The 24,579-nt window shown below is 33.4% G+C and overlaps 1 pseudogene across 1 annotated transcript in view; it reads left to right on the top strand.

The window, feature by feature from the left end:
- The window catches only part of LOC118203735 (neprilysin-2-like), a 123,140-nt pseudogene that overhangs the window by 89,104 nt on the left and 9,457 nt on the right, over nucleotides 1–24,579 (top strand). The window contains exons 14-21 of the transcript XR_015043802.1: nucleotides 3,769–3,867; nucleotides 6,118–6,195; nucleotides 8,194–8,297; nucleotides 9,436–9,503; nucleotides 11,811–11,862; nucleotides 12,012–12,079; nucleotides 18,330–18,457; nucleotides 24,464–24,529. The product of XR_015043802.1 is annotated as a neprilysin-2-like (transcript). The remainder of the gene's footprint in view (nucleotides 1–3,768; nucleotides 3,868–6,117; nucleotides 6,196–8,193; nucleotides 8,298–9,435; nucleotides 9,504–11,810; nucleotides 11,863–12,011; nucleotides 12,080–18,329; nucleotides 18,458–24,463; nucleotides 24,530–24,579) is intronic.

Raw genomic sequence — 24,579 nt, forward strand, 5'->3', positions numbered from 1 at the left:
TACGTTGAAAGATTTAACTATCTACTGAGGCAAGCACACAGGCTGAAACGCATGGTTCTTCAATTTCTAACTAGCCACCTCCACGCTCGTGAAGCAAGAAAGCACACTTTCGAACTCGTTTCCCTTCTATTTAACTCAGACAATTTGAATCCGCTGACAATTTGAATCCTTGCGCGTTCTACTAAAATTTACATACTCTGGTATTGGCAATTCCAGGGGAAAGTAAGGCTTGACAGGAAAGATAGTTTAAACTTAAAATAAATGTTAGTTAAAATAAATATAAACCCTACAAAGTATATTTAGTTTACGAATATGAAAAAATACTTTTATTCTAGTTTTGGGTTTTATCAACATTTTCTGTACTTTTCTTGTTTAATTTTTAAAAACCATTAAGAACAATTTAGATTTAAATAAATGTACATGCATTTTTCGAATTCAGAAAAAAGGTGATTGGTAATTCTCGTCTAGCAATTATGAAAGAGATGCATAGGACAGAAAAAAGTTAGAAACCACTGATCCATGATCATAATCGAGCTATCCTATTACAAAAGATTAAATATAAAATGCTTCACCACGAACGACGGATCATGACTTTGCTATTAGCCTCAACTACTATGAGTTTTCACTAGTCGATTTAGTTTATTGCTCTAAGGCCAATCACGGAAACTCTTTGAATTACGATGCAATCGCAACTTACTTCCGGAAGTGACGCTGCTGTTTTGGCAAAGTCAAGAGTTTAAAACTAAGTTAGTAAATTCACAAAGTTATTATCAGCGAGTGAATTAAGCACAGCGTTCTTAAAGTCTTGAAATTGAGTCTCTAATTCATATATATGTTACGGTGAAACACCGAAATCTGGAGAATGTAGACTTTCACCGGTGAATGTCAACATTCACGTAGTCGCTTGGTGTATGTCCGAAATATTTTCCAAATACTCTTATTTCTGACTTACACCGGTGAATGTCGACATTCACCATGTACTAATGGTGAATGTTGAACATATAAGAATATTATATTTCATTCTCCGTAATTCATTCGCGAAAAAAAGCACTTCAGACTCAAAATAAGAACTTAAGAATATAAGAACTTAAAAGAAACAGTACATTCAAAATGAGAAAGGAAAATAATAGAAGTTATAAACTTACCAAATTATGTGATTCAAATCTTATTTATTGCAACAACTTAAACTATTATGACACTTTGAATTGCACAAGAGGCCCTTGCTTTTACAACTGCATTTATTTGTGGAACACTTCCTTTTGGAATGGCAGCGTGTACATATACTCCTCTCTTTTTGACCTACACCAGAGCATATCTGTGATTGTCGACATACACCGGTGAGAGTCCGAATGTACAAGAATGTAAAGAAATATTCGATCTTTCATCGACGTATTTGGCGAATGTTGACATTCTCCGGTGAAAGTCGACATTCTCAATTTTCGGTCTTTCACGGTAAAATATGCACTATTTACACAGGGTTTTAGATATGCAGAATATTAAAATTTGAGATTTCTTGGTCACGTGACGTGACCCTGATGATGGGAAAGATTTCATTTTCATAATTTGCGTAAACGGAGAAATAATCTGGTAAACTCATTTTTAGGATTGAAGCGATTTGGCTGATAGGGAACGTTCACGTTCAAACTTTGGTACTAAAATGTTTACAAATACACTAAAACATTGAATAATAATCATGATTAAATAAAATAAATGAATAATAGTTTAAGGAAGTTCCTTAAACCGCTGAAATGCCTCATTATTTGTCTTTTGTCTTTTGAATGATTAGGAGGCAATTAGCAGCCTCTGCTGCTTTAACCACCGCTTTTGAAAGAAATGCCCTTAGGCGTTTGTGTATATAATTGAAAAAATGGGTGTGTAACGCCGCGCCTACTATAGGCGAAGCTGAAGCAAATACAAAGGTATGTAGAGTGAAAAAGCATCTGGGAGCTGTTCGAGCTGTGACAAAAGATATAACTAGCTGAAAAGTTTGCTTAATAAAGCATTTGAAAAGATAAACATTAAGTAATTTAAATTAAGTATGCTTTTGAAACAGGTTCAGAATGAAATGGATCGTAATTATACTGGTGGGAGTGGCTCAAATGAGGAATAAGTCAACAGTAACATATTTCTGGTGAATTTCAAGAGTTCTCGTACGAGAAATGTCATATAAATTAACAGTATTCACAAACAGTTCACACTGTACAAAGTTCTGGAATAAACACACTTTTTAAGAAACACTTGTAATTAAAACAATATTTCAGCATAAGTCACAGTTTAGAAGGCGGGATGGTGAAAAAAACATAAGTCAGTTTGTGTGTCCCTAACAAAGTATTTTTATAGGAACACTAATAAAATATAAAATTCTTGAAAATAATCATATAAAGCAAAAGACCAAAAGCAAATTTTCTTTAAATTTAGAAAACAACTGGTGATAATCTTCATACTTAAATGTAGTTAAGTTATTTTGCAACTATACTGGACAAAACATAGCGCTCACACCCTTAGAATTTTAAAATTAAATCTTATTATGTCTCTTGCAATATGCGTAAAGCTTTCTTATATTATTAATAATCATATAAGTTATTTTTTTTTTTTTAATTGTGCGTGTTTTTGAGGTTAGAAATGTTTTCACTGAAAACGTCTTTTAAAAACTTTTCAAGTGTTATATGTTTTAGAAGTGTCTACTTAATTAAAACTATTTGTAACGTATCCTGACGGCTAAACTTTAGAAGTTAATAATTATGGTTGGCGAAGTATAGCCTTTTTCTAATGCTTACCTTAAAAGGCAAAATTTAAATAAATTTCCCCCACTGATCGAGGAATTGAAAAAAGTTCAAAACAAATATTTAGACATTTTATTTCCCAGTCGATGCAGCATCTCGTTCCTTAGACGCTATGAGTCTGGTTTACAGTACCAAGAATTACTATCTGAAATTACAAAACGCTTCATCAGACAGAAAAATAATATTTACATTTATCGAACTCGACTAATGTTGACGCTCAAGCTGTGCGTGTGTGATTATGGCAAAGCCTCGAAGGCTATCTGCCTAAGGGGAGGAATGCCTTCGTGGAGGTTTTTCTAAGGGAAACTAGCTCGTATACACGTTAAACATGGGCAAAACCACGACAACGCCCATGCAGCCAGCCCGTTCGCGGAATTCGAACCTCGGACCGAACTACCAGTGTTCAGCGTCTTTACCGCTCGGCCGCTGGTGGGTGCATTGACGCTCAAGCCTCTTTGTCTGATGGGTGGCTCGTTGAGCAAGTAGCATTACAGTAGGAAAAGTTCTACTCAGAATATCCGCTACGATTACACCTAGATTTAACCTATGCCATTTGGCATACAATTTGCATAAACGTCCGATATGAGAGGTTCATGACAAAGCAAGGCATAAACCAAAGAAATTAACCTAAAACTAACCATGAGTAAAACCTAACCCTTAAATTTCACAAAATGCACAAATGCTCGTTCTGCACTGGAAAAAATATCTCTTCACCTTGCAACAAACAAACGATTTTTTAAAGTTAACTGCATAAATTGCAGTTGGTTATAAACTGCAACTGATTATAAATTTCAAATGATGTATCACTTGTATCAGTATAGGGTTCTCCTTCACTGAAGTTCGCCATCAATAACCATTCAGGTATTTCCGCAATTAAAAAAAATATATTGTTACCGTAAGAGGCACACGTTGCCTCTTATGGTAACAAGTTATATCCATCTTTTACGTAACTTTGCGTGAAGAAGTACCATTTCATTTCTTTCAGGCTGTAGAGATGATTCATTATATACGTAAAGAATACTTAAATATGCTGGAAAAGAATGAGTGGTTGGACGAAGACACTAAAACGCAAGCTATAGAAAAGGTTTTATTATATTTTCTTCTTTTGCTTATATTATTTGTATTTCACAATACAGAAGTAACTCTTTATTGCACTAAATTTTCTGGTAACGAAAAACACTGTCACGAAAAATGTTTTCAGTTATAATGAAATTGTAACGTTGAGAAGCTAGTTACAATAACAATCGTAAATGTGAAACGGGTACCTTCACTAAGTTTCAAAAGTTTAATTTTTTATCTGAAGTATATCTGTTTACTTATTTCATGCACAGGTCGGTCCACTCATCTCTACTTATTCATGTACCTTATTTATCCAGTGAATTTGCGTATTGTTCTTCATTTCTACTTATAATATTAAGTGACGCCATTTTCCCCTCCAATGTCAGGTTGTAGCCATTTATAGCCATTGGCGACTACTAAGGCCGAAAGCAGTGGTCCCTTTAATATGACAAAGCACTCAATGCTTATCTGGTCAGGCACCTAATAGGCAGGCCACCGTTGCCTCTTATGAAAGCACGGACAAACTAAATTCATGCCTCCTCCAGGATTCGAATCTGGTGCCCTTCGGTACAACAATCAGAGTCATTGACCACTTTCCTGTCTGGGCAGGAGGTGGCGCCATGTTTTATGAAAAATTTTCTCAACACAGCACGGTTTCGCATTCATATGTTATTATGATATGCTACATTATTTCTTCAATCATTTTGCCTGCATGTATTATAAATTTAGTTTATTTTATTTTCCACATTATGGCCGATTTAAGCCCTTTACGACTAAAGAGCGTATTTGTCCTTTTGAAGATAATGGCCGGTTTAATCCCATTAATGAATGAAGAGAGTATATGAATGGGTAGGAACTTACGGACCACTGTTAAATATTACACTGATTATATCAGAGTATCTAGATTTCATTTGGCTATAAGAAACTTAATATGAATAATGTGAAAGCAGTTGGACATTTGATATTTTCAAATGCGCATTTTTAGCCTTTAAAAATCAAATGAATTACTTTTAAGGGAATAGTATTCCATCTACACACATCAATCTAGTTCATCGCTTTAATTTTAGGAGGAAATACGAACTCTTTATATTTCCACTCCAACCTAGTGTACTTTATCAAATAACCGAAAATAGTAAAATTCTGTAAATTAAAATTCATTCTAATTGTTCAAGCCTAAAATGTCTCCAAAAACGCGGTTTTCGCACATGCAAAAACCACGTTTTGAACACACAAATTAAGCTAAAAATCCGAAATTAAAACAAAAAATTTAGATATCAAAAACGTAAAGTTTCTAACCAAAAATATTTGACAAGAATCCATGTAAACAGCGATAAGTTTTAACTTTAAAAAAAAATCTACGAATTCCACAATTTAGGCAGCGAAACAATCTACGAACTGCGCACACCTCACTTTAATAAATGAACATAAGAACTATAAATTTCAAAGAATACCATGTACACAGCGTTCTGTTTCAACTTTAGAAAACATCTACGAATTCCACAATCTAGGCACTACGCACTAATCAACAAAATAAACTAAAATAACTAAAATAAATTTCAAACAATTAAAAAAAAAACTATAATAACGACAGAAATTCGTACTAAAAAACAATGAACATAGAATTGTACAAAATAAGAAAAGAATAAAATAAAATGCACTTACCATGAATGAATGCTTTTTAGAACAGCAGAAATACCAATTTCATACCGCCTTTAACATGCCGCCACGTAATCACTATCGTATTTATATGACAGCCAGACACACTATCCAGAAAATTCTGGTTCACAAATAAATGTTCAAAATCTTCTTTTCCTAAATCCTTGTAAGATTTGCAGCCATCCGAAAAAATAGCTGTACAAGGCTCAATCCACTCTTTAATACACTGCATCATCGTTTCCTTACTTCTATCATGCACAGCCACTAAAAATAATCTCCCAGACCCTCATGCAACCACGTCTCTCATTGCAACATACGCCATTTCAACATAGGACTCTGATCCCCTAATTCCCAGTCGCCTTTTTTAACAGTTAGCACACTGGGCGCGTATTCGAGACGACCAGCTTCGAGTCCCGGGAGAGGGCATTCACATTTTTCAAATCCTCTGCTTTTTCCTCTAATGACTTTACAACTTGTATATATTTTCAATATACAGCCATTAACTACATTTAAAATTATCAATTCGCTGCTGTAACTGAAGAAACAATTCAGAAACTGAATTATAAAGAAAGAAAAATTCAGAAGAAACAATTCAGATTTTTTTTTTCGTATTTTGCAGGCTAATGCTATAATGGCATTTGTTGGATATCCCAAAGAACTTATGAATGATTCTATTGTCTCCGAGTATTATAAAAATGTGAGTATCTAAAGATTATTACTGAATTTTGAAAAATAAATTTTGTCTACGTTATCGACAAAGCATGAAATCCGACATTCAGTAGAAGCCCTAGGTGTTTTATAGAATGCTGGGGACTGGTTGGCAATGCACGAAACGATTAAAGGTATGACACAGTGTCTAACGACAAACCGGTAAAATTTGAAATACATCTCCTTTTATATACAGTACCTAGGACAAGTACAGTTGTAGTGAGTGTGACACAGAATAGTTTCTACCGACTTCGAACTTCTGTAAGAATTTTAAATCAACTTCATACGGGATCGCAGTTCATTTTATGTTCTGAAAACTTGCTTAGAAATGAAGATATTCCTGACCACGAAATTCCTCTCTGGCCAATTGCTAAGTCCAATGGAAGTGGCCAAGGATTCGTCAAGCATAAGGACAAAACAAAGTGCCGAAATATGAAATATTTTGTGCGAAAAAAGTAATAAAGTGAATTCAAAATGTCATTCAGGCCTATCATGTTGCAACAAATAGGTTAATTTTAATTTCTTATTTTTATATGAAAATTTGTTTTCTTTAATAAGAAAGGTATACATTTTGTTTAGTACAATTTTCATTTTTAGTCCAAGGGGGTTTGTCCTTGAGGGACTATTTATTTCGTTTTGCGATTTTGCATCGAATCATTCTGAAAGTCCGTTTCACTTTTCAAACTGATGCAACCAAATATTACAGTTCTGTATTATATTTGAAGAAATTGAATAACGAAGAATCTGCATAAATGTATGTATGTTTCTTGCATTGTGATAAAACAACGGTACCTAGAGCCATCAAATTTTGTTTTGTTTGATAAGAAAGGTATACATTTTGTTTAGTACAACTTTTATTTTTAGTCCAAGGGGGTTTGTCCTTGAGGGACTATTGTTTTCGTTTTGGCGATTTTGCATCGAATCATTCTGTAAGTCCGTTTCACTTTTCAAACTGATGCAATTGAATAACGAAGAATCTGCATAAATGTATGTATGTTTCTTGCATTATGATAAAACAACGGTACATGGAGCCATCAAATTTTGAATGTCCGCAAATGTGGGCATCTGGAAGCCCAAATTTGAAATTTGGAATTTGTTTTATTATCAGTTTCGTATTTTGTAAAACTTTAACGAATTTTTGGTTAACAAACTCAAAGCAGTGGCAACATTGTACAGAAAATTTTTTTTGTCTCAGCGTGAGACTGTGTGACGGAAATTTTAAAGATATGCTCAATTTAAAATCATTTTGCGATATTGCTCTTGAACTGAATTTTATGGTGGTGTGGTGTATTTAATTATGGCAAAGCACACTAGGGCTATCTGCCTAAGGGGAGGGATGCCTTTCGTGGAGGACTTTCTAAGGGAAACAGGCTCTTATACACGTTACATATGGGGAAAACCACGAAAACGCCCATGCAGCCAGCCCGTTCGCGGGAGCCGAACCTCGGACCGAACTACCAGTGTTCAGCGACTTTACCGCTCGGCCGCTGGTGGGCCCTGAATTTTATGGTTTAAGTTCGAGGAACATGATATTTAATAAATAAAAGTAGCACACAAAATGTTAAAAAAACGCCCCTTTGGACATAATTTAAAATCTGAAACCTTTCAGATTTGGTTTCTTGTATAATTTTTTTTTCTTTATGTATTTTAAATAACAATTTTTAATGGCACTCTTTCATTATTTTTTCAAAACAACATCTGTATTTTAAAAGAATGAACATGTTTTGAGTAATACCTTTGTAATAACCTTTTTTTTATACTTTGCCTAAAGAGCATTTGCCATGCTACAGAACGCCTAGGCGTTATATATAATGCTTAGGTTTTAGTATATAATTCTCATATTTCATGCTTTGCTTAAAATCGCCAGGCGTTCTATAAAAGGCCTAGGTATTCTACAGAATTTCGTGTTTGATATTTTGCCGGTACCATCTACAAAATCAAGAGATTTTTAAGAAATTATACCATTACAATTTAATTTGTTTTTCAGTTAACTATAGGCAATGAAAGTTATTTCGACAACATGCGGAACGTAAACAGGTGGGTAACTGACGAAGCCTTCTCTCGTCTTAGGAAACCTAATAAAAGAGGAGAGTACGTACAATTTTAACTATTAGTAATTACTTATTTTATTCCTATTAATGTGGTTTTCCTAAAATTTACTAACAAAAATAAAGAAAATTAAAATCTAAAGTATTATGCATAAAAATTGCAATTACCAATGATACAATGTCTTACTGCTAATTTTAATCGTTTACTATATGGAAAGAATTATCTGTTTATTCTGAAAAAAATATACCTAATTAAATTTAAACATTTACAATGTTTTCTTAATTCTAAGCAATATAAATATTATTCATTTGCAGACATACACTATTTTCACTGTAAATAACTTGGAATATTGCTTGTGTTATTTAATTGATCAAACAAGAAAATTAACTTATTTAAATCATTATTTCATCAAATCGTTTTGCGTGCATTATATAATATGGATATTTCCAAATATTTAAGACACTCTCATCTACCTAATACTATAAATAACTCTGACAGAGCTTAATAATTTTATTTTGTCTTATTCTGACTCCACAGTGAGCATTACAGATGTGATAAAGGCAACGATCATGGAAGTATTTCTTTACAGATAATTGCAAGTTCCTATTAAATTGTTTTAATTATAAGAGAAATAAAATACTTTTCTGAGATATGAAATTTATTGCGTAGCTGAAGCGTAATAGCTTAATTGCACGAGGATAAACAATACAGATTTACTGATTAGCTATATTTTACTAAGCGAACATATAGCAGTAATTATATGATTGCAAAAAAAAAAAAAAAAAAAAAAAAAGCATCAGAAGTGGATGTTGGAGTTAAAACTTATAACAATTAAGATTAAAATTATATATATAACATCTGCCTATTTTAAGAATTCAAAAAATGGTAAAAATAAATTATGGTATCCTACTGAAATTTTAAGAATTAATGATTCCAAAACTGAACTAAAGCAATGAAATACAAATACCGATTAATGTACATTAAACTTGTGTAGGAAGTATGTAATATTCTATATCTGTGTTCAAAGTGTTCTGAAACTTAAGCGAAAAGATACCAATATACATCTTTTACATCTGTCATTCAAGCGCGCGTACGATTCAATAAATTAAATGTAAATGTTTTCATGACAGAAGAGTGTCGTTAAAACTTTCATTTAGTGTTGGTAAATATTTATTTACAGGTGGAACAAATTTGCAGAGCGTGCGACTATTGTAAATGCCTTTTATATGAAGACAGAAAACAGCATATGTGAGTTTTCATTTGCTACGTTTTACTATTATAAATTTATTAACCCCATAATTAGAAACAGAAAACAGAATATGTGAAAGTATTGTATTGGTATCATTATTATAAATTTATTAGTCTATAATTGGAAATTTTAAAATATTGCCACTTCTAATTATCAATAGCAGTAAGAGTTACTAATTCAGCAAACAGAAAATTTCGTGATCTCGTTCGGAAGACAGAAAAATCCTCAAAACGTCAGTATCGAATAAGATTGGGAGCATAGTCCACCCCCCCCCCCAAGCTGGAGTAAATATAGTAACTTTGTATCTCAGTAAGTTCTTTTTTAAAATAAGTTTTTTTTTTTTTAATGAAAATAAGGATTCTGACGTCGAATTTATGGATGACACGTTTTCGTTCAAACGGAAATAGCTCATTTTGTTATCCATCATTTAGAGATGTTAGGAAAAAAAATTAATACATTTCGTATTGAACAAATCTCAAATTTTACATTGTGATCTTTTCTAATTTGCTACAAATCACATAAAATATATATCTTTAGCTATGAAATATATGTTAATTTTGAATTAATGTTCCTTTTAGAAACCAATGTTTCGGATGTGATTTTTGAACAATTAAGCTAAACATTAGAATAATATGAAGAATATTAGTATTACAGTAATTCCAAATAGGAATGATTTAAAAAAATTTTAACTTGCAGAATAGTAAAATTGTGATTGAAATACATTGCTTAAAATTTGCTAATCAAGTGGCAGATTTTGTTGAGTATATAGCGGTAGACATTGTTCAAGAGAACGAAACTTCACAAATATCCAGCAGAAAACTTATGGTGGTTTTGTTAAAGTCAAAATCACAAGAGTAATTTAGCCTCCGTAAGTAATCACTAAAGTGCAATCTTCTGTAAGAATGACAACAGACCTTAGAACATTAGTTGGTAGTATGGGCTGCTCAAACTCCAGGGCTTTATATTGATTTTACTTGCTTACCACAGAATTGTTCAGAAGAAGCAGAATCTTTTCCATTCTTCTTCCAATGTAGTCTTAAGTTCCTGATCTTCAGTAGGATGATAGACCAGAAAATAAGCAGAAAAAATCAAGCGGTTTTATCTTGAATTGTTGGTGGTAAAGATTTGTACAGCCAAAAGTCGTTAATCCGGACTCGTCGGGACTTCGGCGATTCCGGATTATCCATTTTCCCGGATTATAGATCATCAGTTTAAATCTCGTAAGATGGCATGCAGAAATGCAGAAATTCTAAAATTAAAAATATGAAACCGTAATTTATGAAATAAAGAACAATTATGATCTAAAGGGTATCAAAATTTACAAAAAAAAAAAAAAAAAGAAAAGAAAAAGAAAAAAAGAAAAAAAAAAAAAAAGAAAAAAGAAAGAAAAAAAAAAAAAAAAGCTTAATATTTATTTGTTTACTTTATTAAACATTTCTCTCAATGTAAGTTGTTTAAGTTGCTTCATTTTATGTGATAATACTTTCTCTTTAATTCTATAAAAAGACAATTTCTTGTTCAGTTACAAAGTTCCGCTGTTCAAGTCCCGTTAATTGCTGTGCCGAGAATACCGACTAACTTGTCAATCGAAATTTTTTCGTTTTCACTAACCTCTCTGTCACATTCTTCATGTCTTTATCCATTTTTTGCAGCAATTCCACTTTTTGTTTGTTGGACATCGAAACATACTTTCGTTTTGTAGATCCTTTGGAAGTTCCAGCATCGGAAGTTCTATTTGACATAATCGAAAGTTCAAGTTTACTTTTATAAAATTGCTCTTACAGTCTGCAAAAAATAATAAGCGGGATCCAATTCGAAGATTAAGGAACAACGCAATCATTAACATTAACTGAAATAGATAATTAGATAATTTTAGCTTACACCATCCGTTATACATTACACGCGCAGGCGAAAACGTATTCTGCACTTGCGCACACGCATATGCGCAGTAGTCAAGGTCTTACGCGCACGCGTAAAACGCCTGTGCGCATGTGCCGACGCGGCGCATGCGCAGAAAGTTTTTAGCTTAGAGGTCCGGATTATAGATCATTCCGGATTATGGGTGTCCGAATTAACGACTTTTCACTGTACTTTGTATGGAAATGCATTGTCATCCATCTAATTACTCTCCAATTTAAAACAAGAACATTCACTAATTAAGTATTCGTGTACAATAATCTTCTGCCATAACTTCCCATGCTGCAAAGAGATTTAACATTTTCTGGTACCATGCCATGATCCCTTCTCGTATTAGCATTTGACAAATCTAAATAAAAAAGAATTTCAGTTAACATTTCTTTTTTCAGCATTCCCTGCAGGAGCTATACAGCTTCCCAATTTCAGCAAGGATCGACCATAGTAAGTTATAAATAAATCTTACACATTTTTGTAAACTTAAATTAAGCTGGAAGATACTTATTTAAACTATGACTTCCTTCATTTTAATCTTAAATGTTACGAAAACCTGTATTTTCTCAAACTAAAAAGTATTTCGATTTCCTTTCCAGCTATCTTAATTTTGGAGGCATTGGATATTTCATTGGCCATGAAATTACTCATGGATTCGATAGTAATGGTAAAGTTTACTCTTCTACAGCAGATTTTACACTTTACATCAACTGAGTTATCAAATAATTTAGTCACTGAAAGAGGGTGCTGGAGAAAAATAAAGATTTATATTAACGTTACATAAAATAAACTGATAGCAAGCAGGGGCTTTGTACATTTCGGTTATCTTAAAAATTAGTACTGACTTCGAAATTTTCTATCATTTTAAAACTAAAATAGATTCAAAATTTGTGGTCTAGTATAAAATTAACTTGCAACACGTTTCCAAGTACAAGGAGTTCAAATCGAAAACGTATAAAAAATAACAAGTGTACTAACAAATGATTTGTTAATAATATGTCATGAAAATAAACGTTTTTTATTATCGTGTAGCTACATTTTATACATCACTTATACTTCATGATAATAAACGTTTCTTATTATCATATCATGCTATATTTTATGTCATTTATATGTCACGATAATGAAAGTGATATTTTTATTTATATGGTACATGAATAAAAACATTATACTAAATTTTTATTGTTGTATCACTAAAATAGTTCCAAAATTAATTGTATTTTTTAGTATACAAAGTGCAACAGTTGCCCAGATACAATGAGGTCAAACCGAAAATGCATAAAAAATAACAAAGATACTAACATATTATTTTTATTTACATATCATGAAAATAATATGCCATATTGTATTTTATATTAAGGGTTTCTTAAACTTTTTTCAGTCCTGACCCCTTTATATCACTGACATTTTTTCGCGACCCCCATGACCCCATAATATTTATAAAAATTTTTCAAATCCAACACAAGCGTAAGTGAAACTGTCAATTTTTTCACTTGTACTGTAATATACTATTGAAGTTTTAGGTCATTAATTTCTAATTTTAAAACAGAACATTGTGAAAATTTTAAATAAGTAACAGACGAAATGACAACGTCACGTGCAAAGCAAGGAAAATGAATGTTTATATTATAAAAAGAACGTGTCGAAACGTTTTTCGTTTTTTTTTTCTTTGTTTGTAATGTCTTATCTTTATCTATTTTCAGATGCATTTTTGGTAACTGTAAAATTATTATAATAAGTTAAAAGAAATATCAAAACTATTAAAAGTTTTGGCGACCCTCTGCTGCAGGTCCCGCCACTCCCTTAGGGGTCGCGACCCACAGTTTGAAAAACCTGTTTTATATCCTTTATATGACAGGATAATAAACGCAATGTTTTTTTTTATTTATGTGCCATATATATATTGTAACTAAAACAGTTCAAAATTAGTTGTAGTTTTTTGTCTAGAATAAAGTGAAACTGCAACACAATTAGATACAATACAATTACACCATTTCAATTTTATTAGACATTTATTAGACCATTCAGTTTTAATCAGAGAATACAATTAGACCATTTCGAAAGTGCATCAGAATTACAATATGGAGCAACAATGAGTGTCAATCCTTTCATTATTTATTACAGTTAATTTGCTTGTTACTATTTAAACTGTACAAAAATTAAAGGTTATTTACTGTTGCTTGCATGTTATTTAAAAGTAACTTGCTTGTTACTATTTAAATGAAGTAAAAAATAATTGGTTATTACTATTTAAAGAGACCAAAACTAATTGTTTGTTACTATTTGAACGAGACACAAAGCTACTTCTTACCATCTAAATGAGATAAAAAGTAAAGGAAAACACCTACTAATTGCTTCATTCTGTTACGCCATGATTTATCCACGTGAGGATAAACGATTGCTGCTCCTGGTTGTTGTTAGCAGTTTTCTTTCATACATGTACCTTTAAATACAATGTTTATTAACAGTGTTTTAATAGGGAATTCAAAATTTATTTATTTATAGCACAGTTATCAAGAGCAGTAATCTCCAATGAGCAAGAGATTACGCTAAGATATGCATGCATCTTCTGAGACGAAATAATTGTCTAATAATTCAATAGTGTATCATACCAGGGTTATCATACGCAGAGTATTCTGCTATGCTAGAAAACTCCCATTTTTAAATGGTTTAAAAAGAGTATAATAAAAAAATATACATTCTACCTGACATTTTTTATTAGTCCAAAGGGATTTGAATCCCGAAGGACTATTAGTTTCGTTTCGGCATTTTGCGTCGGACTCATAAATGTCGGTTCACTTTTCAAACTGTTGCCACAAAATGTTAGAGTCCTGCATTATATTTGAAGAAATTAAATAATGAAAAATCTGCATAAATGTATGTATATTTCTCGTATTGTGATAAAACAACGGTACATAGAGTCATCGAATTTTGAATAACGTAATCCTCCAACTAATATGAGCATGTGGAAGACCAAATTTGAAATTTGAAATTTGTTTTATGATCGATTTCCTATTTTTTAAAACTTTGACGAATTTTTGATTAACAAACTCAAGGATTTCAAAGCGAGCAATGGCAACGTTGTGCAGAAAAAACATTTTTATCTCCAGCGCGTGAGTCTCTGTATCGGAAATTCTAAAGATATGCTCGTTTTAAAACTATTTTGCGATATTGCTGTTGCACTGGATCTTATGTTTTAAGTGCGAGGAACATGATATTTAATAAAGAAAGGTAACACACAAAATGTTAAAAAACGCCCCTTTGGACGTAATTTAAAATCTGAAACATTTCAGATTTTTTTTTTTTTTTTTTTTTTTTTGTATTAATATTATATACAGCCATAAAGCTGAATTAAACCAAAAAATAAAGATATTAAATAACGATAAATGGTCAAATAAGCCAAACTAAACAGCAAGAAAGCAAAGGAAATTTGGCCACAGTACAAAAATACAAGTTTGTGGATTTAATAATCACGTGCTATCGTCAATACGAAAACTTCAGGCTCCTTAAATTATTAAAAATTTTATTTAATTTATTAAAAATTAAATAAATAATTTATTTAAAATAAGTTGAAATATGGAAAAGTTCCTGCGTCATTATGTTCCTCAAAGCAGGAAACTGGAAAAAACAAATGGATGAAAAAATGTGCAGTGTTGGGCATTGATTTTGACTGCTGGCGGGATATGCTTTTCAATTCTCTGCAAAGACACTTGGTAAGGAGGGAGAAAATGCCATACATTCTACCCCAATTAAAAGGCCACAGACGCAGAGATCCAATAGCTAAATTCCTGATGGTGACGATCGTCCACTTCTTTTTAATTCCAGCGCAACTGTGAAGTTATAAGGTTTGTCGAAAGAGAAAACATGAAAAATGTTCAGTGTTTAAGGTTTCAATCAGTGCAATGTGCAGAGTCTCGAGATCAGGATCTTTCAACAGCCAGCCCGGCATGCTTTCCAATTACACTACCAAGGCACATCATAAGAAGGGAGAAAATGAATTACATTCTCCCCGACTTTAAGGGCCATGGGGGAGGCAGGAAACCAGACCCTAAATCCTGGTGGTGGCGAATTATCGTCCACCATGTTTTAATTCCAGTACATATGTAAAGTTTTTAGGTTTATCGTCATTTCTCTTAACGAGACTTGAATGCCGGACCTTCCGATTGCTAGCTTGATGTGTTTTCAAATTACACCATGAAGACACGCGGTAAGAAAAGAGAAAATGCATTATAAAGTGGATACTTGGAGCTTCAGCATGACAGGAATGCGGCAGTTTAGGTAGAGTAGAAAGAAGTCATTATCAACATGAAAAAATTATCTGTAAGACAAATTTTCAGTTGATAGGAATTTTTCGTTTAGCAATAAAGTGTGTTGAAAAGATATCAGCGAAACATCTTCCCAAATTGCGGTAAAGAGAGTCAGTAAAGAGTATTAAAAAGATATCAGCAAGGAAGTTTTCTAAACCTCCAAAAAATAAATAAATAAAGAGAGGCAAGATAAATAGACTTGCTAAAGCAAATCATTCTGAAACCAGGTAGTGAAACCTCTTCACAACTGCTTCTCTGGTATGAATTTAAATATTGAACTAGCGCATCGAAGAATATGAAATAATTCATGTAAAAGGATGACTGCCAGAAGGGAACTAAGGATTAGGAGATCAGAAAAAGAGACTTAATGTCGTAACAGAATTTAGTTCTGTGAGCGCCATGACCGGCTTTAACTAGTCATGAGATATTTTGTCAATTAGTATATATTAACTTATTATTTAAGATATTTTGCGCAGCTGAATTTTCTTCGCCCACGGGTGTTGGTACTTGCCTAGTACCATTTGTTTGGAAATATATTTGCCTAGTGCTCTTTAATGCGATCTACTGGCGAAAACTCTTTAGTAGTTAATGACCAGAAAAAAGTAAGTCATAAAATATATTTTGCTTTCTTATTTTCTTTAATAATATAAATGACATCTTAATAATGTAAATTTGTGAAAATAGAGACTAAAATAATGAATATGCGAGCAAATTTAGGTAATAAATAATGTTTAAATACATGTTAAATAGATGATCTTAAGCATTGTCTCTTGCATAATAAGAATTATCTTAAGCATAGTAAATAAATGTTTCTATACAGGGTGAAACTGAACAAGTGGGCAAAACTTCAGGGGCTGATAGAAGACAGCTATACGCGCAATATTCGTCAGAAAATGTATGCTCGGAACGCAAACAGCGAGCCGCTACCGTGCATTGCTGAGAGGATGACTTCGTTGTACGAACCACGAAGTTTCCTAGGCGATGGATTGGTGCGGCTAGTCCCATAGCTTGCGGAGTAAGATCATCGGATCTCTCGTGTTTGGACCTTTTTCCTGTGGGGGTCTTATGAAAAGGCTAATCTACGAGTGCTCCGTTGAAACCAATATGGATCTAATCGTCAGGATCGTCATTGTTCCTCGCGATATTCTGTAAATACCTGGTGTCTTTCCAAATATGGGTCAGTCAGTATCCCGCAAGTGCGAAGCCTGCATTTGTAAATAAAAATTTAATTAATAAATTTTAAAACGGGTACTTTTGAGGAATTTCTTTGAGCACGTACATCAGTTATATCCCTGCTAATTAAAATGTTTTCCGATGTATTTCCTCTCATTCTTGTGTTGATTCTTTAAATGTGACAGAATTTGCAAATAAAGATTTAATTAATAAATTTTAAAACGGGTGCTTTTGAGGAATTTCTTTGAGCATGTACATCAGTTATATCCCTGCTAATTAAAATGTTTTCTGAAGCATCTCCTCTCATTCTTGTGTTGATTCTTTAAATGTGACAGAAGAAAACTACCCTTAACTTCTCCCTGATTGTGTTCCGACAATACATTCTATGATTAATATTGCTTGTAAGCTGCTGTCCCCCCTAATGTTTTGCCCACATTCACCCTGTAGATATAAACGGTTGGTACTAATGTATGTCCAATAAAATCTAGTTTAAATAAATGAAGATTTAATTGATAAATTAAAAACGTGTCATGAGCCTTGGTGATCAAAAAGTCAGTATAAATTTGAAAACTTAATAAATCACGGAATAATGTAGATACAGAGATAAAAATTGACACACGTACTTAGAATGACATGGGGTTTTATTAGAAAAGCAATAATTAGACAAGCAATAATCTGATCAGAAAAGCAATAATTAGAATAACAAATTAAGACCAAGCAAAGATGATGTTCTTTACAGGAAATGCTTAATATGTTCACCATCATTCCTCAACAATAGCTGTAGTCGAGGAATAATGTTGTGTGTGAACAGCACTGTAAAGCATGTCCGGAGTTATGGTGAGGCATTGGCGTCGGATGTTGTCTTTCAGCATCCCTAGAGATATCGGTCGATCACGATACACTTGCGACTTCAGGTAACCCCAAAGCCAATAATCGCACAGACTGAGGTCTGGGGACCTGGGAGGCCAAGCATGACGAAAGTGGCGCCTGAGCACACGATCATCACCAAACGACGCGCGCAAGAGATCTTTCACGCGTCTAGCAATATGGGGTGGAGCGCCATCCTGCATAAAAATCTTACGTTCCAGCAGGTGTTTATCAGCCAGGCTGGGGACGATGCGATTCTGTAACATATCGGCGTACCTCTCACCCGTCACGGTAGCAGTTACAAAACCAGAATCACGCATTTCCTCGAAGAAAAAAGGCCCGATAATAGTACATTTTTTAAACTTTTTTTTGGCTCTAATAAAACCCCATGTCATTCTAAGTATGTGTGTCAATTTTTACCTCTCTATCTTATTCCGTGATTTATTAAGTTTTCAAATTTATACTGACTTTTTGATCACCCGGTATAACGTGCTTTTCGTGTTTAAACTAAGCTCTTTCCAAGGTTATGTTAAATGAAAATTTAATTTTCTGCATTTTTTAATATGATAGGTCGACATTTTGATAAAAATGGTAATAGGAACAACTGGTGGAGCACAGACGCAGACAAAATTTTCAGAAAGAAAGCCGAATGTATCATAAACCAATATAGTAATTACACAACAGATATTGGAATGCAGGTAAGATTCCATCTCAGTAGTCACGTTCTGTCTGTGTGTACATATATGTTTGTGAACTAAATTAAAAATATTTAGTCGGTTGTGGCAAAGCACACTAAGGTTATCTGCCTAATAATATGTGGAAGATAATTTTACGAACTCTCCATCATAGCAATAAATACATTAAGCGCAATTAATTTGCCAAAATGACGGCAATATAAATTAAATTATAATATTTTTATCTGCAATAATAAAAGGAAGAATATATCTGGGCGTATATCTCAGATAGTGTATAAATCGAAAAGCCTGAAGGGCAAAGTTTCCTAGAGATATTGCTCTTAAACTCGTAGTCAATTTTCAAAATGCTATTTAGTTTTTTATCACATAGCAGCAAAGTTTCGCGTAATTTTTTAACGTATCTCGCTTATCAATCAAACCTTTAATCTCAAAGTTTGTCATTTTACTTCAGTGTTTCCAAACGTAGGTATTATCCTTCCTCTTTCCTAGGAGCGCTGAGGAGCTATGGGAGCTATGGGAGCGCTGAGGAGCTGAGGAGCTCCATATACAAGGACCATTAGGGATTGTAGAGGAGTACGTGAGCAATAAAAATGCCCTAGAAGAATTTTATTGCGTAAGCACTTTTAAACAACACTTCAATACAAATTTTATTTCATTAAAAAACTGATTCCTTCAATTTCTTAAAGAATTTTAATTAATAGCTTGATGCAGTGCAATTGCAGTAGGTAAATATCTAGGAGTAATTTCTGTTGGTATAATGAGGACAATTCGCTTGAGCATTCATGCAGTGCAAGGACGTATTAATGAAGTGGCTCAGTATGTGCAATTTTAGAATGAGACACACGCTAAAAGAACTGGTTTTGTTTATTGATATATGAAAGTATCTTATTAGATAATGAAGCTTTACTTTTGAAAATGTTAGATTCATCAAATGAAGAAAACTTTTATGAAGATAGTTGAATGCGTAATTGCTCCACGCCATTCAGCTGCAAAAACAGCACAGCTCTTTCCAGCTATCTGATGATTTTCTTACGTAGGGCTTCCAGATAGAATAGTCTTTAGTTGAATTTCCAGGGAGAAATCTGAAGGGAAGAAAGCGCAAAAAAAATTTACTTTCGCCTCGAAATGAGAAAATCAACCGGAAATGGCGGAAAAACAAAAGTCCAAATTTCTTAAAAGACCCATTTAAAACTAAGTGCAAAAGACATTTGATTAATGGTAGGTTTGATACAGAAAGAAACTTTAACAGCTTTTCAATTTTTTATCAGATCTTGTGATTCTTGACTAATTTTTTTGAAATTAATTTTTTGATTTGAAATTTGAAAGCGAAATAAATATTAGTTTATTTTTTCTTTACTGAATAGAGAGAGAAGTTACTATGGTAGGAAGACATATTGAATTCATGACATCAAGCAAAGGAAAAACCTATTTTTCTGGTTGGAGGATATATAAATATCGAGTGCATCACTCTTTAACAAATGGAGGTATTCGTTAACGAATGATTCGTTAACGAGTGATGCATTCGATACTTTAATACATCTTTTATGTCAGTTTCAGTAAGAATTTTACCTTGCTTATACTGGAACCTCATACGAAAAACCTTACGATTTTCTCAAATAAAACTAGTATCGGTATTGACTGGTGATTTCATTCAAGAGACGATTGAACTAGAAGGATTTGTGCTGAGTGTTACACATTTCAGCTTTAAAAATGGATACCAATTTAAAGGAACTTTCCTTCAACATAGGCAGCGATTTGCATTTTATAATCTTGAGATAAGCTATTAAAGTTATGATATGTGATGTATAGACAGTTGCAAGTGCAGTTGGTCGCACTGCGTAATATGCAAATATCCAAAGATTCAATTTCTCAAACTATAAGATATTTTGTATTACTTTTTACCTGAAAACAGCCTACTCATTGATACAGAGCTCACTCCCGACACTATGCTCGATCGATATCTTATCACAGGCAATTTTTCGTGTAATGTTTTAATAGAATTTTTCATGCACGATTATATAAAGACGTAATATGAAGTAGCATAAGATTGCATTCAGGTGTGATTTCTGATGTATGTTTGAATAAGACGTTTGTTCGCAGCAATTTGCTCTAAAGTTTCAAATCATGTCTAAATGTACAATGGTCTAACTGACACCTAGTTCAGCGTATGCACTGAAAGGCATGGATTCACAAGCTGATTTGAAAGAAATATTTATTTTGAAGATCGGCACTATTCAAAATGATGTTTAATTTTCTTTTTTAAAGGACCCCAGAGACACAGATTACAACTGCATTCGAAACATGCATGTATCTGACTTGGAAAGGTCGTTTGAGCAAGTGTATCTTCCACCAGATCGATGTGACATATGAAGGTATATGAGCACACAAGGAAGGGGAAATGTGGCAGTTACTCCATACGAGAAATGCTGCATTTTTCTGATACTCATTAACATATTGCTGGGTGGGAACGGACATCACCATGCATAAGGGAGAGATAATAAAGTACTGCAGTGCAGAATTTAATGATGGTATATAGGGCGTGATCCCAGCACCGCGTAGCCATCACCAAACCGTTTTTAAAAATGCGGAGCCCAATGTGATACCCCATTGAAACTCCATTCCATGCGATGATACTGCCGCCTATGATTTTGGGATGTTCGATGATTTTTTGGACCTGATTCCTTGTTCCTCTAAACCCTTTCGTGCGTATCACCAGATTGCAGGGAAAATCTGGACTCGCCCGTGAGCAGAACATTGAGCGTATCTGAGACAATCCAGTTGAGATGCTGTGACACCACTTTAATCTTGCCCTTTTGGATTGGGCGGTTAATGGAACATAAACGCTTGGCACTCGGGTTACAGTTCCTTCATGTGAAGAAAACTGGAAGCAATTTATTTCTGATTTAAAATGCATAATTTTTGTATTTTGTTACTCTTCACTTTCATCTGAAATAAACTGCTGGCCAACAATAGTCCTTGAATTTGTATATGAGACTATATTTTTAAAACCAACACTTAAAAACACAACTATGAAAAACGACAAATTAAATTAAGTACTAAATAAGATTTAATAACCAAGGTATTTATCATGACTACGTTTACATGAATTATAATGCCGAAGTCCCTTAGCATTAAATATATTATAAACAGGAAGGAAATATTCAGTCGCCTCAATTTTTATACCACACACCAACTTTTAACAATGTATTGGATTAGAAGCTTCGGACTGAGCATGAGTTCTTAATACCTTTCCAAAATTCTTGCCTTCTTCAAATTTTAGTAACGTGAAGTTAGTAACGTTGATTGACTGCTGCCCTCTTGGGCGTGGAAGGAGAATAGGTGGCAAAAGACCGTTAGTTTGGCAGATAGGAAGAAAGAGTATTAAAAGAAGATTACAAAGTTTGTTGCTCTTATTTCTAGTCATTTTTTGCGAGTATTGCAATACAATAAAAGCAAATTGAACGAATAAATTTATTGTTTGGTTAAATGACTTCTTTCTCATTGTCAGCCGCTATCAGTGACTGAGTGGTTAGGACCATTGTAGTATGTTGTAGTCTGTTACTTTAATAGGGATTTCAAGGTTTTCGCCATCCCTTCTCATTCGCGGTCGTAATCACTGCACAGCATTTATTTTCTCCATCTTATTTGAGACTGTAGTTCAAGTCACGCTAAACTTAAATGCCACTGCATTAAGTTTTGGGAAAAAATTAAATTTCTTAGCCTTCTTCCGGCAGCTTAGGGTTCTCATAGTTACGAGTCAGATTGTTCGGCAGAAAAAGAATAAACCTCTAAGTTCCTCTGTTTAAAGTAAGAGGCTATGATAATTTGACCCGGGCTCGAGCTGACTCCATAGATGACTTCCATAATTTTATTTTCATGAGTAGTTTTAATAAGAGCTCATTTCCCCTGAGGTCCCTTTACGAAGATCTTCCTTCCGTTCGTTAGATAGCTCTAGTTTGCTTTGTCTTATCCAAATAACTTACCTCTTCTTTGGCATAAAAATACTTTATAATCTCATTGCTAAAATAACTTTATGTATCGTTTGAAATAATTTCATTATACTTGTATGTGGCATTTGGGCAAAACAATCTTCATCGGAAAATAATTACTTAAATAACTTAAAAATTAAAAGAGCTAATTTACTTATCGCATAATAAAATTATCATGAAGTTTGGAGGTGATCATAGAGTTTGGAGAGTTTATTGTAAATTCTCTCACATAGAACAAAAATGTCTTGAAGAAATCCTGAAGATGTTCCCACTTCGTAAACACATATCCTCAGGGCACTCCAGAATATCCTCCTAACCTCCTAAGCACATACACTTGAGTGCTTAACTCATGTACCAGCATGTCCTTAGAAAATATTCGCTAGATTCCTTTGACAGAGCACAGGATATTAAAGTCTTACATACCGGAATATTTCATTAACCTAATAAATAATTCTCTCGGGTGCCTATATCACATCCCAGTATATCTTCGCTACGTCCCGCCGACAGTTTAAGTGACACTATGAGGAGTTAAAATTCTGCTTATCGCATCCTCAGAATATCCTCTTAATCTCCTAAACATATCCTTGCGAGTGCTTAATGTCGCATGCTAGTTTATCCTCAGAACATCTCCGCTAGATCTTTTCAAAAGTACGAGGGGTTTGTTGTGATGAATTAGGGGCTCGCACGATTACACTCAGGTGCTTTTCATATACTCACTATGTAAGAAAATGATATGTTGAGAAGTTTTATGTAAATTACAGTATTTTTTAAAATTTGAATATCGTTTTTAAAATATCTTTTAGATATCTACAAAATATGCATGGGACTTCAAATGACTCTTCAGTAAAAGACATTAACTTCCATTCAGAGCTCTGAAGCGAAATTGTGTTTAATACCAGAGATTTAACAGTTCTTCATGAAGACTAATAAAACATTCTTGGTTTTGGAAGAACAGTTTGCTAAAACCACTTATCCTTTTTATTACTTTATTGCATGTTTAATTAAATAATTCTAGGTAATTGCATTTGCATATTTACCAGAAGTAATGGAATTGTTGAAACCTGATGGCAAAACAGACATTTTGTAGTGTAGGGCTCTGTATGTATTTCAAGGAAAAAAAGCGAGCACGGGAAATATTCTAGAAGACATCTTTACCTCAGAAATATTTACTTCTTATCTGATTGTGTCATTACGTATAATTAAAAGAGCCTTTGAATATATATATATATATATATATATATATATGTGTGTGTGTGATAATGTAGTCTGATGCAGATACATTGATATTAGATGACAGCTTTTTAGGAAAACCACGGATTCACCTTTCAGTCATGACAGAGAAAACTGCTGTGTAGCTGGCTGGAAACAGCGGTGTAGTGGATGACCGGATGGAAGTTCGGAAGAAGCCGGACCAACTTTGTAGTTAAGCATCATTTATTTCTGGATGATACTTGATACTTTGGTGTTCTTTATGGCATTCAGCAGGATGATTCGTTCCTGCTCTTGCAAGTATCCTCAAAGAATCCCGACATATGATGAAGTCCGAAAATGAGAGTTCTCCATACGAGGTAGAATTGAAGAGGGAATTTCTGGATGACGAATTTATTAGCACATTATCGTCTTAATTTGTTGAACAATAGGGGTGTTAAACTCACCCCACAAATTTATATATATAATTACATTCCAAATAGCGAAGAATAACTAGCAGGAATTAACGAGACATTGCACCAGGAAAGTGGCGAAAGAAAATGCGCAGTAAGTTGCGATACCTTTATAAACATTGAAAGTCTTTAAATTAATACCGGATAGCCCGACTGAGCAAAAGTTTAAATCAATGCGGACGCTGCAGGGACAACGCAGATGTCTGGAATGTGTTTAACTTCATTTAAAAATTGGTAATTGAAAGGTCTACAGTCAATGTGTTGCAATAAAGTTTTAATTTGTTAAGATATTCTTTCTTCCTGTTTTTATACCTTATATATATATATATATATACATTTATAAATATTTTCTTTCTCAGCTAAACGGCGTTTAGATGCAAGCAGAAAATATAGCGGACACAGCAGGACTGAAAACAGCTTATTTGGTAAGAAAATAGCTAATATTATTTTAGGAAATTTAAATTCCGAATTGGGC

The sequence above is a fragment of the Stegodyphus dumicola genome, chromosome 11 (genome assembly GCF_044657685.1).
Source record: "Stegodyphus dumicola isolate Sdum_Otavi_A_Nest chromosome 11, ASM4465768v1".
NCBI classification, from domain to species: Eukaryota; Metazoa; Arthropoda; class Arachnida; order Araneae; family Eresidae; genus Stegodyphus; species Stegodyphus dumicola.